The sequence below is a fragment of the Scardinius erythrophthalmus genome (genome assembly GCF_964197995.2).
Source record: "Scardinius erythrophthalmus genome assembly, chromosome: 3".
Lineage (NCBI taxonomy): Eukaryota > Metazoa > Chordata > Actinopteri > Cypriniformes > Leuciscidae > Scardinius > Scardinius erythrophthalmus.
In genome coordinates this window covers 8,559,917-8,578,865 of record NC_138223.1, presented here as the reverse complement: position 1 = coordinate 8,578,865, position 18,949 = coordinate 8,559,917, and positions in this window count along the sequence as shown.

The following is an 18,949-nucleotide window of genomic DNA, read 5'->3' as shown; positions in this document are numbered from 1 at the left end:
ACGTTTGACCTATCACGCAAATAACCTTTTAAAGCACTAAGAAATGGGAACAGTATATTCTATTTTACAATGTCTATTTAAAAATAATAATAAATAAAAACATTTCAGGAATTGTTGTTAGCTATAGCTAACATTCACATTTGAATATTTATCGCAAGTCATATCGTCATCGCAATATTAAACAATGTTATCGCACCTCGTGCAGCCCTAGCGTCGACCAACAGAAAACTGCTTGGTTTGAAAGTGGCTTCTGTGTGAGCTGTGCTTCATACATCGCTATAGCCTACGCTACTGAAACTAGACCTCTTTTGGCTGCGTAGTTTTGCTAATGTGACCTTGACACTAGTAACAGCAGCAACAATCATATATAATTAGTCTATCAAGAGAAGTCAAGCCTTGAAGTGGTTACAAATACTCAAAGGGGAGCAAATGATGTGCAAAGAAAACACGGGGAATTTGAATAATTTCCTTTCCCAGGTATTAAGCAATTAAATGTGGTTTTAAATACAGCTTTGATCCACAGAGAGGATTTCAAGTCCAAAACGGCGCTCTGAGACTCAGAAGACCCTTTAGACTAATGAGCTTGTTTTCACATGTGTATTCGGGTGCCTGGATACAAACAGCAACAAATCTAACAAACTCTGCTCAGCACAGCATCTAGAGGTACCTGTAAATGTTTTTATGATTAGAATATCTCCAAGGATATCTATTTTATGGCTCTTTTTTTTTAAATAGTAGAACTAAACATACACATGCACAATGAAAGCACCATTAAACAAAATCTTGAATGATTATTTTATAATTAATGTATAAAATGAAGGCTGTTCTAAGCTATTTATAAAATTGAGAAGGTAATTGGTTTGAAATAAATGCAACAACATAAATACATTATGCTTAATTTACTTTATATTACTGCACTTTGTTGAATCCTGTGTTTTCTTCTCAGCTGTTATGACATGTAATAGGTGAGCTTCATTTATAGCGGGGCTTGATGCATATTTCTTTCTGCCATTTTTCATAGGTGAACTATATGCCTGAAACGTAGCAGTAAAATGGATAAACTCTGTCTCCCACTTAATCCAGCAAACTTTGTGTAATTTGTGTTAGTCACCATATTTACAGTATTCAAAAGTTTCAGGTCAGTAAGATTCTTTAATGTTTTTTTTTTTTTTCAAGTTAAGTCAATTATGCTAACCAAGACTGCATTTATTTGATAACAGAATACAGTAAAATAAAAATTATATATATATATATATATATATATATATATATATATATATATATATATATATATATATATATATATATATATATATATATATATATATATATATATATATATATATAAGAGTTCAGATGCAAAAGCCTCTAAGTCAGAAATTTTCTTTTAGAATGATTTCTATCAAGCTCGTATATTTAAGGTCAGTAATTTCACTTAAATGACAAGATTACCTATTATTGTCATTTAAGTGAAATTACTGAACTTAAATATACGAGCTTGATAAAAAATTATCATTCTAGAAGAAAATTTCAGATGGCACTTAGAGGCTTTTGCATCTGAACTCTTCATATATATATGAATTATTTCTACAATTTAAAATAACCTTTTATTTGAATATATTTTTAAGTTACTCCAGTCTTCAGTGTCACATGATCTTTCAGAAATCATTCTAATATGCTGATTTGCTGCTCAGAAACATTTCATATTATTCTGGATGTTTTTGCTGCTTAATATATTTGTGGAAACCATGTGCATGTGATTGAGATCCACTTGAGTAAAAACAAAGAAAAACATTTTTGCATGTTACTGTAAACTTACACCCATGCAGATATAAATAGAAATCATACATGTTGGTGAATTGAAAATATATAAAACCATGCACATTATTTAACATTAAGAAGCCATTATTACATAAAGCCATACTGAAAAATGTCACACAGTTGTTTGACTACAAAATATAAAGTCTAATATTCTGATTTGAGAAATGTATGTGAATAATGTTCAGCAAAATAAGTCTTTGAATGGAATTAAAATATATTTTAATCCATTTGTTCATATTTTTATTTGCTTGTATGTGATAAGCAAAGCTCTGTCGTTTTTTGTTTTGCATTTGTGTATGAGTTGTTTTCTGAGATTGTTCTCACAAAATCCCACTGGCAAACCTCTGACTCAAAGGCCCATGGGTAATAATGTTACCACACAGCTTCCATGGTAGCGGCACAGGGGTCACAGCAGAGTGTGATGTCTAGAGGTGATCTTATGGGGCGCAAGATCATTAGGAAAGACCATATTATCATCAGTGCTTTGTCTAAAACTGGTTCTCTTTCGAGGTACATCTGTTTTCAGATATTGATTTCACTGCTAAATAGACATTCATCACTGAAACACTTGAGTGCAAACCATATACATTTTTTGAAAACTCCTACCATTAAACCATCATCGGTAGGGCTAGGCAAAAAAAAATTTTTTTTTGATTAATCGTTTTTTAAAATGTCGTCGATTCAAAATCGATTCTCAAAGGCCACAAATCGATTTTTTTCCATATTTATTTATCTATCACCCAAAAGCCAGTATTAGCTTTTCTACACTGTTCATTCATAGGCTTGCAGCCTCCATGTTACAGCTAATGCTGTGAGATTTAATTTTTGTTTTATCTTAAACATAAAATAACCGAATCCTGTTTGATCAAGTTATGCGAAAATCCTATCTATTTGAAATATAGAGTTGGCTTCTGTTTTAATGTACCCAAGTGTGCTTAAAATAAAACGAGTTTAGGTTTGTGGCACTTAATTTCTTTTTATTAATTAACCACTTGTAAACTTATGTTCACTGTTCTTTTTTATAAATATAGTATTTGTATTAAATCTATATTCATTGAGTCGAATTTAGAATCGAAATCGAATCGAATTGGAACATCTGAATTGATACCCAGCCTTAATCATCGGTCATATTAGATCTCCTTTTGTTTGGACTGGAGTTCTACAAACTGTTAAATCCTAGATTTCACTTTTTCTAGTGTTATATACTGGCATAATTATATCTTTATAATAGGTTATAATCTTCTGCTGTTTCCATCTGAAGTGTCCACTACATCTGAAACATGAACGTTACTATTCGTAAAAAATAAAAAAGTCAAATCTCTCATGCTTTAAAAAAAACAAAACATAAATCATAAGTTGCAGGTTTCCAGGGCTGCTAATTTTGATTTCCATACTGCATAGTGGGGAGCCAAATAAAAATAAACACTGGCCAGAAAGAGAGAGAGCGAGAAATAGAGATGGATGTGTGGGGAAACCTCAGACTGAAATATCTCTGTCAGATTCATGCCAACCCAAATGAACCACTGATGGCTAATGCCAAAATGCTGATGGGATCCTTTAGCATGTCTGTTCTATTACTTGATGCGCTTTTACCCACGACTGGAAATCAGCAGATCATCCATTCTCACAGATGAGTGTACCATGTCAAGCTGAGTTATTCTGGCAGTGCGGATATCTTCTGTAAATTTGTTCAAAGATGAGTTCATTCACAGTTGCACTGATGGGACTCTATGGATATGAACCATGACATTTTAGGGTTCATTCACATTCATTAATTAGGATAATTAATACCCAACAATTAATATAATATAATAGGGTCTGCCTAATTTGCACCTTTTCATTTGCACTGAGCTGGTCTCTACTTTTGCACTTTTTTAAAAAAAAACATCATAATATTTTGTATAGGGTATATTAACATATTTGCACACTAACAGCAAAGTTCAATCTAATCTAAATATTTAGTACAGTAAGTGCCAATATAACACTGGGATTTTTCAACTATTTATTTTTGACATTTCAGGCAGATCGTCAATTTGTGCATTATAGTGGATATTATAGGATAGTTATGCTGTCTTCATAAGTGAGTCATGGAATTGTTCATTCAACCGATTCATCCAAAAATACTGATTCGTTCAGTAACACTTCATATTTAACTTCATATTTTTTAAATAAGCCAAGCAAAATTGTAAACAGCATGCAGAATGAACACTGTGTTTTAGCCAAGCATTTTACTTACAATGTGCGAGTAGCATGCAACATTATTGCCAAAAAGATTCATGTAGTCCTTTGAGTCTTTTTTTCATACGTGTAAGCACAACTGAATCATTTCACGATTCAGTCTGAATCATTCACACACCCTGCGGTTTCTCGCTTGGTAAAACTATAATGCACTTTAGAACACAGAAAACAAAAAACAGTGCTGGATGAAGTGGATTTTGGAAGTTGAAATTGAAATTTTTTTTTATTATTGTGTGACAATTTTTGACACCGTTTTGGCATATATTGAGATATTGGATGTTGAGGTGGAACATGGGATCGCCTTGTTTGGTCATTGGCTTATGGAATTTTTTTAATTTAGTGGAAAGGGAAATTTTATTGGATGGAGAATTTTTTCCCCGCCACAATATACAAAAATCTGGTTTTGGTTCATTGTCCCAGAAGGGAAAGACTGTACATTTATAATGTGCATATCTGCTAAAGGTTTATTTTGTCAACTTTTCAGAGTATCCTGCAGCAAAGGTGGCCTAAAAACCACAAAGCTGATTTCATTGAATCTTCAAGTAGCATCTTTATAGATAATGAAGTAAGACTTGTGGTCACCAAACATCTTCTGCAATGCTTATATTGGGATCACAGGCGCAACTAACCTTGGAACTCATTAAGCAATGTCTATACCCTAAAATAGAAGTGCATCTAAAATACACAGTTATGAGTATGTTTCTCTTTGTTGTCTCTCTCTCTCTCTCTCTCTCTCTCTCTCTCTCTCTCTCTCTCTCTCTCTCTCTCTCTCTGCTCATCTGTCAGTACCATTTCCTGCTGAGTTATTGGCTCAGCACCGCTCTGTGTGGCATATGTGCTTCAGTGCAGTCCACACACCTCCAATTAGCCTTGCATCCATAGACAAACACATTGATTTTACAATATTCTCCTTCACACACACACACACACCCGCACACACACAGCTATACAAATAGCGTCTCTTTCAGTCTCTCCTCTGTAGGATAGTCAGATCCGCGTGTATCTGTTTCCTCGTGCCGATTGTTGTTTTTCTCAGTATACCCTTTGGCATGCTGCAAACATGCTGTAGCTAATTAAAAGAATTACACGGCAAAACAATTAACTAGTCACTCTTAAAGTGATCACTGCCTTTGTGAATAATACTTTTCATGGCATTAAATATCAGTATTGAGCAGATCAAAACTATAATAAATGAAAACCACATAGTCTTTTTATTAAAGACTGAAATAGTCTCTTTGATTGTTTTCATCAAAGAAAATACTTTGTTTTTCAAAAAAACAATTAAAACTATATAAAGTGTTTTAATTGAGATTATTTGTTGTTCTGTTGTAGTTAAATATGATGTACACAACTAAAACTATGAAATTACTTCCTATTAGTTTTTGAAAACTATTATACCTATACTTAATTGAACTTTATACAGCTGTGTAATTGAAATGTTTGAAACATATTCAGAATTAATATAAAAACTTTTCATTATGTATAGCCTATATTGTTTTAGAATATCAATTGAGCTTAAAATTGCATAAAATTAGAACTATACGCAGGCATTGAATTTAAATCATTTAGAATTTTAGATCTAAAATATCAGAATTCCAATAATGTACAGAACTAGGAAAAGATAGACTTTACTATAATAATTAGTTTTTCATAATATTTTGTTGTTGTTGTTGTTAATTATGACAATGACCATTGAAAAAAGTATGATTTTGCAGACTAATATTTTGTGTTTGTGCTGATGACATCACAAATTTGGGACACATCAGGATTGGTGGCCTGCTCCGCTCCCCTTCATTTCTCTTCATGACATCATATAGCCTGGAGCTTCGGGCTAGGCTAAGCCAGGCAATTACCTAGCGTTTGATTTTAAAGGCTCAGTCTCTCATTTCTCACACGCACACTTGTCTCATTGACTTTAATGACCCTGGGGCTTTGCTAGTTCTCGTTTCAAATCAGTTCTCCCTTTCTTACTCTCACTTTCACCCTCCCCCCATCTCCTCTACTCTTTAACCCCTCTCCCCCTTCTTTTGTGTTTCTCTCCCTTTCCCCTTCTCATTTTTATCATTAATTATTAGTCACTCTCTTTTCTCTGTGGTGCTGAGCTGATGACAGCTAATTAAGTGTTGGCTGGTGCCTCTCTCTCTCTCTCTCTCTCTCTCTCTCTCTCTCTCTCTCGTTTCTTCCTTTTCTCTTATTTGTTTCTTTCTCTTTCCTCCATATTCTTTTTTTTTTTTGCATCTCATTGTCTTTATCTCTGCTCACTATCTTTATTTATAAATGAAATCTCTGTCCATCTGTCTTTTGCTTCTAGAGATGGCAGTACAGCATCTCATGGTTAATTACATCTCCTAATATGCTCATTCACTGCTGCAGGCGTTGTCAGACAATCTCATATTAACTCTCACTGACAGTAGTGTGTGTTATGCTATCAAACCCATTTGTCATGCTAACATTATGTCGCCATATTACTGATGATGGTGCTGATGTTGTCATAGTTCTTCAAAGAGGTTGGAGATCCTTCAATTCAGCGTGGCTGTGTTACACAAATGTCATTGCAATGCTTCCATTATAGTTTATTTTTAAAAATGACTAGTTGATGTGCAAGTTTCAAGCTGTTTTAGCAGTGTCTTGTGCTAAACTGTATCTATAACCCATTTTAAAGTTAATATAATAATTTTAAGCGCTTTAAAATCGATTAATCGCATCTAACATAAAAGTTTTTGTTTATATATACATATATAATGTATATCCATGTGTGTATATATTTGTATATGGGCGTGTACACACACACATATATATATATATGTATATACACAAACATATATTATATAAACAAAAAACTGCGTACTGTATGTATGTGTGTTTTTTTATTTTATATAAATGCAAAAAATATTTTTATTTCATGAATACAAGACTGGGACTGTTTTGTTGAGAATAATTGGAAATGAGACTGGAAAACCGCTTAAATAAATGAAAATAACAGTGTGTCACATTAAGAGCCAACCAAGCATATGTACGTCAAAGCCAGCTGGACAAACATAGCTGGAGCACAAAACTGGTTTTGGTTAGTTTGGTTTCTGATGGGAGGTAAAAAATTCCAAAGGTTGAAAAAAAATACAGTCGACTCTGGACCGTTGGCGGGGGAAAAGAACGGCTTTAAAGTTAAAATGGAGACGACACATCAAAAGCTGATTAAATTAAGGGCTGAATAGATGCAACACAAGATCAAATTTGGTTTCTTCTGACCATTTGTCTTTAATTCATATACAAAGGAGATCCAATAATAATAGGAGAGTGCATTATGCTTCTTTACTTTTGTTAAACCAGCTCCTTTGCTGAGCACAAACTGAGAGGAACTTAATGATCAGTAAATGCAGCGTTGTGTCCTGGAGTGCATTAGTTATGTGTATTACAAAGAAAAAAGTTACTTTCATGAAAAGGCTCGCATTGTATGCAATGTTTTGGATGGTACTAATTGCACGTTCTGCAATTTGTACTCTCATACTTGTATGCAGAGCCGGATTAACGCAAAGGCAAACTAGGCACGTGCCTAGGGCCCGATTGGCGGGATGGGGCCCAGACAGAGGGACCAAAAAAAAAAAAAAAAAAGTCCTATCTACAATTTATTTCAATATTTATTAGTTAACTAAAAATAGTGACGATGTTTATCTTAACCATAGACTGTTACATTACTGCAGTTAAACCAATGAATGTGTCCGTTACAAAGCGGGTGCCGGCTTCTGAAAGTACAGGTATGTGTAACGAACGCATCCATCAGGTGCTGCGAGGCAAAAGCCTAATAAGCACACAAAGAAGCACTGCTCAAAATGCAGGTGTGTGAGTTGTCGTCATCTATTTTGGAGTGATTGCAATGTATTCTAAATATAAACTTGTACTGTAGATCAGCGTCATTTCTGGAAAAATCATTCACCGCTTTATTACGAGTTTAAAAGAGCGCGAGCGTCATTAACGTGCCCAGACGCGACGCTTTGAATTTGCGCGTACAATGAATAACATAGCTGACTAGTAAAAAAGCTACAAAATTAAAAGACAAGACGTCTGTATTCTAAGTTAAAAAGCCAACACACTACAATATTTTTAAATGTTTCAAATAAAGGATCTCATATCTATGGGTCTATCTTCTAAATTCTGCTGCTGATTAGATTCCTGACATTACGCCAATAATATCAGTTTATATATTTTTTTTCTGCTCAGTAGCGATCGTGTTTTTCTCTTCCACTTGATTTGTGTATAACATATTTAAGGTAGCAATGCAATATAAAGCACATATGCTCATCTACTGAAGTGTGATTCTGGAACTGTGAATAAATTGAATAAAACAGCAAAATAACAACAACAACAACAATAACATCTTCATTAAACAAAAAAGAGATTACCTTAGATAAAGTTTGATTAATATGTACATACAGTACCGGTAAAAGTCTGGACCCATTACTATTTTTAATGTTTTTGATTATTATGCTCTACAAGCCTGCATTTATTTGATTAAAAATACAGAAAAAAAAGAAACAGGAATATTCAGCAAGGATGTGTTAAATATATAAAAAGTGATAGTGAAGACTTTTTTAAAACAACTTTTTAATAATCAAAAATCCTGAAAAAAAGTATCACAGGTTATAAAATAAATATTAAGCACCATTTCTAACATTTGATAATAAATCAGAATATTATAAAGTTTTCTGAAGGATCACGTGACACTAAATTCAGCTTTGCATCACAGAAATATAACGTATAGTAAAATAGAAAACCATTATTTTAAATTTTAATAATATTTCACTATATTATTTTTTCTGTATTTTTGATCAAATAAATCCAGGCGTGATGAGCATAAGAGACTTCTTTCAAAAACATTAAAAATAGTAATGTGTCCAAACTTATGTAGTACTGTGTAAGTAAAAATATACTGCTTTTAAAATTAAATGTTGTATAAAAAGGTTAGGAATCATATTTGTTTCAAGTGTTTTTTTATTGGGGGTGGGGGGCCTCCAACATGAATTTTGCCTAGGGCCTCCTAATGTCTAGAACCGGCCCTGCTTGTATGTGTGTTTGCAAGTTGTTGTTTTTTTTCTTTTTTACCGGATCACTTTACCGAGTCCACACTGCAAATTAACACAATCTGCAGCAATATTTACGCCTTTGGATGTTCATTAAATGTGAGACAAAAAGAAAGAAGCCGAAGCAGAAGTGTGGTTGATAAACTCTTTGTTTGCCGGATTGTTCTCCGTTGCTTCATATATATATATATTTTCCCTCTTTTACAGTTCTGCTTGTTCTGTTTTTACTGGAATCTCTAATCCTGCAGTGCTGGCCTTGAAACAATTATGGAAATTTGCATTATTTATGGATTAAACTAGAAGCCAAATGAAGCATGCTGACATTATGTCTCCAAAATAGCAAGTTCCACTATAATTATGTTTTAATTCTGTCATTTTTCTGCAGTAAAACATAAACACTGCTGAATTTCTTGATCTAAATGGCTAAAAGTGAATCATATTTGGATGCCTGTTTTTACAATTCATCCTCCTTGTGTTTCAGTGGCTCGGGTCATTCTTGTCACTACATTTAAAAAAACAAAAATACTTGTTTGTCATTTAATATCATTTTTTAAATAATTTAGATTTTCTTTAAACAAACATTTAACATTTCACAGATTTTTTTTCTTCTGTTATTTTATCAAACAGGATAAGATCATATTAATTGGCTTGCATTTGCGTAATGCGACAAAACTTGTTAATGTCTGTGCTTTTGGTTTCCCACCAAAAAGATGTCACTTCCTGGAGGATGATGAAAAATAGATTAATAAAAAGTTTCTTTGAATAAAAATTGGGTAACTCTTTACAACAAGGTTTCATAAGTTTCACTACTTTAGTTAACAAGAACTAAGAACAATACTTATACAGCATTAGATCTATAATACTTCTGCAGCAAGTTATTAGTTCATGTTCATTTCAAATCATCATTAGCAAATACATTATTAAAATCAAAAGTTGTATCTGTTATTGTTAGTTAATGCACTGTGAACTAACATGAACAAACAATGAACGACTGTATTTTGATTAAATGACATTAGCAAAGATGAATAAATACTGTAATAAAGGTATTGCGCAATGTTAACAAATTAAACCTTATTGTAAAGTGTTGTCAAAAAATTGATTAGAGAGAGAAAAAATTCAAATGCCTGTAAATATTTATTAATAAATTGCCAAATTTTCATGTTAGAAGTTAAAATAGGTACATGAATTGAAACAAAAATAGTGAAATTATTTAAAATTCACTCCCTTGACTTAACTGTGATGGTTGAAAATGAACTATCATGATTTCCATAAAATGTGACTTTAATATTTGATCCAGTGTATTAAGACATATGTGATGTAGAAATGTATAAATTGTAAAAAAAAAAAAAAGGAAAAAAAGAGGTGTTAATATTCTATAAGACATATGAGATGTAGAAATGTATAAATTGTTTATAATTATTTATTTAAATATGTTTAATATATTATCCAGTGTAAAGACATTATGTGATGTAGAAATGTAGGCTTCTGAATAACAGGAATGACCACACGTTGTGTTCACTGACCACAAGATGGCATGAACCTCTCTGCTCTGAAGCCCCGGGTGAGTGTGTGTCGCTGTGACCGTGTGCGGGAGCTTTTTCAACGCCCACTGGTGTCCAGATGCTGCTGTCAGCACGCCCTTACAGCATGTTACCCACCACGCACTTTCTCTCAATGTACTCCACACACACACTCACGCACTCGGAGACAATGGGAGGGGTGTGGACCGCGTGAACCGTGACTCCCCCATAATTACTATCCGCCCAGTCTCAAGCTGCTCCCACTCTGAGAGAGAGAGAGAGATAGAGAGAGAGAGAGGGGGAGGGAGGGGTGAGGGGCAGAGGACGAGAGTCTGACCATTGGCTGCTTCACCCTTTGTGTGTGAGTTTATGTGTTCATCTGACTCGCGTCTCGCCGTATCTCTGGTCTCTGTTAGAGCATGTTAAACATGCCCGGAGGCAATCTATTCCCCTTTAGCCCTCACACACGTGCGCACACACACACACACACACACACACACACACACGAGTCAAGCTGATACGCAGCCTTTAAGCTGCCTTTAATAACCTGAGGTGTTGAATCACTGATCAGGAATTGTATACAATAAACTATATCTTTATCTCCTTTACTGAACAACAGTGATTTTGTGTGTGTGTGTGTGTGTGTGTGGGGGGGGGGGGGGTTTGGCATTTGTGTGCTTGCTGTTTTGAGGTTCACTTTGAATATATTTAATTTTATTAGTGGGTCTTGCTGCGACAGGGATGTTCACGCTGACAGCGTTTTACAGAAGTGACCTTAAGTAATTCATATTTTAATTTGAGTTGTCCAGCAACATGAGAGTGTTATTATGGTTTAAATGTTTGATTAATTTTTTCTTTCTTTCTAATTTATTTTTGTTTGTTTTAAGTATATTATAATTATTAAGTTTTTATTTTAGTTTCAGTTTTAATATGTTCAGTCCACCAGTGTTTACTGGTATAATTGAAAAATGATTAACATCTTACTTTTTCCCAGCATCATCTAGTGTTATTTCTATCTAGTGACTGACATTTTGATGTTTAATGCTGCATTCACACCATGTAGTAATTACTGAAGATGACAACACGAAACGTTTGTATGACAAGACAACACTATCAATGGCAAAATTAATCTGAAGTGGTCGGGTGGTACAGCGGCTCTCAGAAAATTCCCAGTTTACAAGTTGTAATTATGAGTTCTATAAATGTATTTTAGTGTAGTTTTCCCCTTCATGTTTATTAAGTGTTACTGTAACACTTTATTTTGATGGTCCCTTTTGAACATTCTGTTGACTATAAGTAACTTTGCAACTAAATGCCAACTAACTCTCATGAGAGTATTAGTAGACTTTCTGCTTTAATATCTGCTAACTCTTTATTATGATAGTCTCCCAACAGACATTATACTGACTATAAGTAACTTTGCAAGTACATGTCAATGTATTCTAACCCTACCACTCTACTAATACTCTACTAACACTCTAATGAGAGATAGTAGACATGTAGGTGCAACATTACTTAGTCAACAGAGTGTTAAAGGGACCTTTAAAATAAATTGAAACTGCAGCACCGCTCGTTTCTTTTATAAAATGTAAAAATCTATTTAATTTTTTAAGACTTTATACATAAATTGTATAACTAATTCATCCGCCATTTCATATTAGTGCATATGAAAGATTTTCATTCCTTGCCCAGAGAAGGAAACCCAGTAAAGATGTTAAAATCTGATTTAGAAGTGATTTGCGGTAAATTTACAGTAAAGTACTGCAAACTGCATTTAAACACGAGCGAGTGTAATGCGTTCAAGTTCAATTACAGTATTTGTTGGCTCATTGATTGCCTGAGCACAAGACGTCTGGTTTTATGATGAGAGGCTTTCATCTGGGCCGATTATGGTAAGAAAAGGAGTTAAGTGTGTCAATTTGCCCAAGAAAAACTCGGCACCCAAATGGGGTCAAGCCCTGAGTTGTGAGACGTTTCCCTCCACTCTACGCATAATTGAAAAATCTATTTTACCGAAATGAAGGGGAAGTGGTGGAGGCGAGGGGGAGGAAAAGAAAGAAAGGATGAGACCTCAGTGGAGGTTTCTCAAGGGGGATGGGCCGAAGGATGCCAAGAAAAAGATGAGGGTGTGGTTATGTTGTTGTTGTTGTTGTTATCATAATCAATATAATAGCCAGAAATATAATAGCCAGTTATTGCTTTTATGGGATTTCTTAAGAAACCCCCTAATTCTAATGAGAGCATGTAAGAAAAGGAGAGCGAGCGAGTAAGGGAGGCACAGGGGGTTAAATGCACCTGATCTCCAGTGGTCCCCAGGAAGCCAACCTCATTTGTGTCTTGAGTTATAGAAGCACAACCGATCCATTTATTAGAGCGATACAAATTATTTAAATAAATGTCTCTACCAAGAGTCTGTAGTGCTGTTATCACCTTTTATCTTCAGGATTTATGATGTGTTTTACATTAAAATAATGAGATGTTGAATCATTTTACAATTGGTACGGTACGGTTAGGCAGCATCAACAATCAGAAGCAATTCAATAAAAATGTCAAGCACTAATGATTTCATGAAGAAAAGCACAAAAATACTGAATTGCAGCACAAATATTATTTATTTTTTTTGCGTTTCTTTTTTTGGTGAGGGAACGAGGGGGAGGCGCGGGTCGCACCCTGGGCAGTGGAGATTAGTTAACACCTAATCACCGCTTTAACATTACTGGAGAGAGTGGAATAAGGAGGGAGGCTGGAGAAAATTATAGTGTCATTGTCTACTGATTCTAAGCAGATTTCAGAATGCTTTTAAATGATTTACTTGCGTTTGATTTAATCCCTGTTTTCAATCTTATTTATCTTGCAGTTCCAATTAAATAATTCTTACATCTTACAATTTACATTATTTATAGATCCTACTGTTAATGTTTTGCATTTTATTACATTTATTTATTTTGTAAATTATAAATATTTTATGAGCAACCCTGACATTTTAAGTACTATAGTGTTTATATTTACATAGCAAATTACAATATAACAGCATGTTATAAAAGCACAGCTGTTAGAAAAGCACCACCTACCTCTGTGTAAATACTACCACTGTTGCGTAAATAATAATTAGTTGCGGAGCTACAATTAAGTAGGTGGAAACGTTTAAACCTTTGTATAACCTTTGTATTTCAATAAATAACTACATATCGTTGCTGTCGGGCAGGAACCTTGTATCTCCATTTTTCGTCGTTTTTATTTTTTACTTTTTTTTGGTAAATATCTAACCAATGAAAAGTATTAAAACGAAGAGCTTATGACTAAACCTACCTTGCAGTTTCATTGGATCCTCAAACTGTCAGTCAAACCTCAAAACTCCACCCTGATTAGTTGACTTAACTTTAAAAAAGTGAGGAAACCCGTTGCCTTACAAATAAGTAAATAAATGCAATGCGTAATTGAAAAAAATAAGTTATAAAGGAACATTCACATAACTTAATTTTTTCAATTACGCATGAAGTTTATTACTTAATCATTTTAAGGCAATGGTTTTTTTAAGTTAAGTCAACTGATCACTTTTACTGTGTATCGTGAATGAAGTGCTGCGCGCATCTTGGACCGTCTCTGCTTGTTTGCAATACAAGGGTAAATAAAGAACTGAGTGTTTTCTTTACTCAAGAAACACTATATAAAGAATAATGTGTTATGTATTTGAGGAGCGGAGAAGAGTGTCTTAGTCTAGCTTTTGTTATCGAGTCATAGCCAGTGTTGTCTCAAATAGCCTGTGTGTAGCACTTCATCTTTAATAACATGGGATTTTGGCCACACAGCTACAGTAAACTTTATAACCTGTAAATTTATGAAAACATAATGCGATGCACTTACTGCCTCAGATGCGACCATTCTAATGACGGACGAAACACGTATGTATGAAATTCTCTGAAATTCAAAAACCTCCTAACTCCAGTTGAGCTTGATTATGGTAAAATGTTAATAATATAATGACTCATGCAAGTGTCTGACCACATATATATATATAGATCCACAATATCAACTTTTACAATGTGGTGTTTAATTATTTAAAAAATAGTGGGGGGTTTTCATTTCCTGAAATGTAGCTATAATCATTCATTGGTGTAACTTAATATGTTCAGGTTGATTCAGTCATATTAAAATATTTTTTTCACTTGCATAAAATCTGCTAATTTAGATTTTACAACATGAAGCAAATGTTGTAAATGTAGGTGACCTGACAAAACATTTTTACACTGTATCTCTGAAAATCTCTTATTTCCGTTTCATCATCCAATCTTTATATTACACTGATTGACCTACCAAGACATTGTGAATGAACTAATTAATGTTAATTGAATACAAGCAATATAGACTAATTTGATTGCTTAATTAAATTCTTCCTTCATGTTTTCTTTGATTTTAAGCAATTTTAAAGAAAGAATGCCAGAAACAGTAAATTGCAGCCTGTGGTTAAGTAGACAGATAAAAATGTACAGTTCACCTGTGTTATTAACAAAAAGGGATAAGCAAAGGTAAATGAAGAATTGTTTTTATGTTTGCCACAGGCAGATTGATTAGTGAGAGACACAGATTTAGAAAAGCAGGGAAATCAAATGATTAAAAAAAACTAATATTGGTTCCTCTCATATGAGAGGTGATAAAACTTTAATAGAGAAGGGTCTCAGTGCCAGTTTAGTAATGGATAATATTAAATTACACCTTGAATGTAATATCTCAATGTGAGGTAAAGGGCAGCATTGGACAGTTAGTCATATATGATACAACCATTTGCGGTACCAGGGGCGTAGCCATCATTTCAAAAGTGAGGGGGAAGAATGTCAAGCGTTATACCAGTTTTTTTTTTTTTTTACATTTGTTGACAGGTTTTTGCTTAATTGGCTTAATATGCTATTTATGTTTAAAGCAATAAAACAGAAAGAAAGAAAGAAAAAAAGAAATACAGATGTTCTGTACTTTATATTGCACATAGTATTGTATATTGAACTATATTGTTTACATATTTCAAATTTTTTTGTGTGTAGGCTACGTCAAACTTCAAGCTTTTAAAACTACTTCAAACTTTCTGGTTAGGCTTTTTCAAGACAACTTAAAGTTTGTCTACAAATTTTTTATCTAATTGTAAAGTGTTACCGAATTATATATGGTAAACATCATGTAGGCTACACATGTTACAACGCTGCATGAGTCAAGCAGATATATAGTGGCTGTTAATGCATAAAAATCCAATTTCAGCAACAATCACCATCTTTATTTGAAGGGCTTTGGTAACATATCTGTGAAAATAAAAGACATTACGAATAAAAAAAGACTGAAAATAAGTGCACGTTTGTACGGGTAGCGAATATTTTCAATTTCCAACAAAACTTGTTAATTATTCAACTCGAGAAATAGGCAGAGTTATTCATCATTGTGCAACACAATTCGGATACCACATGACAACTTACAGTGCTTAAGAGTTTTTTGCCGTTTTGAGCTCATTGCGACCTCTATGAAAATGATGGATACAGCGCGGGTGCGAGCATGGGTGTGTTGTGATGCACGAGTGACTGATTACCATGGAAACGTGAAAGTCACGTATAGACTATCTTGAATCTTTGAATTTTAAATCTGGATGTATACACATTGGCCCGCGAAAACCTCAACTTGTCGTCAACACACTTGCCCTACGAAAAAAAAGTGCGGGGGACGAATTTACATTTTATAAAAAGTGTGTGTGTGTGTGTGTGTACGTCCCCTGCGTAATCTACGCCCATGTGCAGTACAGACAGATGTAATTGATGTAACATGTAAATAATGTAATCTAATATGTGCATTAGAGTGAATTAAAGGAGAACTCCGGTCAATTTTAACATTGAGCTCATTTTTTTGTACATTTGGAGTGCTGTCAATACAGAGAACAACGACAAAAATCGGTGTTGCCTACACCGAGTTATTCTATTTTTAAAATTTGCACCCTGTTGACTTCAATAGGGCAAGTACTAAACCTGCTTTTAGCCTCTTAACATCCTTGATGTGTCATTACAAGTGCACAGAAAATGTGAGTGATTCCTTCAGAGTGAACACGAGTGAATCTGACTGCAGTAGATGTGAAAGATATGTATAAAAATGATGTTATTTAAGCCAGCGCAAATACCTGTGTTTACATCCTGTTTTCGGTTGAAGTCCAAAGTAGTCGATTGCCGAGTTCACGCGCATAGATCACGCGAGTGAACTCGGCAATTGATTACTTCTACTGCAGTCAGATTCACTCGTGTTCACTCAGAAGGAATCACTCACATTTTCTGTGCACTTGTAATGACACATCAAGGATGTTAAGAGGCTAAAAGCAGGTTTAAAACTTGCCCCATTAAAGTCAACAGGGTGACACCGATTTTTGTCGTTGTTCTCTGTATTGACAGCACTCCAAATGTACAAAAAAATGAGCTCAATGTTAAAATTGACCGGAATTCTCCTTTAATACATTGTCAGGTTTTGTGCTGCTGTCATGAGAAATTTGTTATTTTAGACTTAAGATTGTGAAGAAGTAGCTCCTTAAGGTATCAACTGCACATTTTCACACTTTTTAAGTGTAATTATTACCACTATTAAAGCTGTCAAGTATTTAGATTTATAAATGATATGTCTGCCAGCAGCCACTTGTGAGCAAACGCTGTCGTGTCTGCTGACAATAATGTGCCTTAAGTAAACAATAGTTGTGTGTGAACCAGATTTGACCTCATTTGCCAATTCAATGGTTTTACCAGACACCAGTGCAGTCCATGATCAAGATGACTCAGGTCAATTACGGCAGGTTTCAAAAGAACAAGGAGTGTGTGTGTGTGTGTGTGTGTGTGTGTGTGTGTGTGTGTGTGTGTGTGTGTGTGTGTGTGTGTGTGTGTGTGTGTGTGTGTGTGTGTGTGTGTGTGTGTGTGTGTGTGTGTGTTTGAGTGGCGTGGGGGGGGGGGGGGTGTTGTCAGACTCCTGTAGAGAGTTTACAGCCCACAATGAGAAAAACACACTGAATGCTTTAGTGAGAAAACACACACACTCACATTGAAACAAATTTACAACCAAACAAGCATTTTATGCTAATGCATCTGATTATGTTGGACATCAAATCTGATTTTACTGGATGAAATGATGCGTGTGTGTTTGTATTTACTGTTTGTGAGCTTGAAATTATTGCATGAGCACCGAACCAAATTTCCATTATATTTATTAAGCTGCTCATTACAGTTGCACTCTTCACCTGGTACAATATTGCATATCCTAAATTTCTGAATTAATGTACTCTTGTTGAAACAATAACATAAGATATTTTTGTCTTGAACAAAAATGTAGATGTTGCCACATAAAGTACATTTAGGATACCTGACAAAACCATGCAAACTTATGTTGAAAGGTTTGCTTGCACTAATGCACACTTTTTTTCAATTGAATTAAACATAAGGGTCTGTCAAATCTGAATATGTTGCCACTTTTCCAAGGGTTTTATGATAATATAACAAGCAATTGCAAGTATATATTTTTTTATATGTCCCACAATTCTGACGTTTTTCTCAGAATAATGAGATATAAACTTGCAATTGCGAGTTATAAAGTCTCTGAATTGTAAGAGATAAAAACACAATTCTGACTTTTTTCTCACAATTCTGACTTTTTTATCTCACAATTCTTAGAAAAAAGTCAGAATTGTGAGATAAAAAGTCACAACTTTTGGGGACATTTAATATTCAACAATATTATTGATCTGCCTTAGGGTGGACGATGACGCAATTTTCTTCTAGAAACAAACTTTGTTGTATTATTTTCATGTTATCAATGTGAAGCTGCTTTGATATAATCTGTATTGTAAAAAGCGCTATATAAATAAAGCTGACTTGACTTGACTTGACAACTAGCTTTTTAATTTTATTTATTCTGTGGCAGAAACAAGCCTCCATAGAAACTGGTTAAACATCACCAATTAGAAGAATTTGAATGCAGTTAAAATTAGTAGTGAGCTCACGTCTGTTGAGTTGTGGTAGTATAAAAAAACACCTTATAATAGTATTACATTAAAGCTCTAGGCTATGTGTTTCTGTATTTTTTTCATGTCTGTGTGCTTGCAAAAAAAAGTGCTAAAGTTAAGAAAATGAAGGAGAGCTCCACTCCTGTTTTCCCCCTTCGTTTATTCAGTGAATGGAGGGAAAAGAGAGAGTGATTGATTAGTCAGAGCTGTCAGACTATCAGTCGAGTGGAACTCGCAATCTCCGGTCGCTGTGTGTGTGTGTCTGAGTACAATTTTTTTTCTTTTGTTTG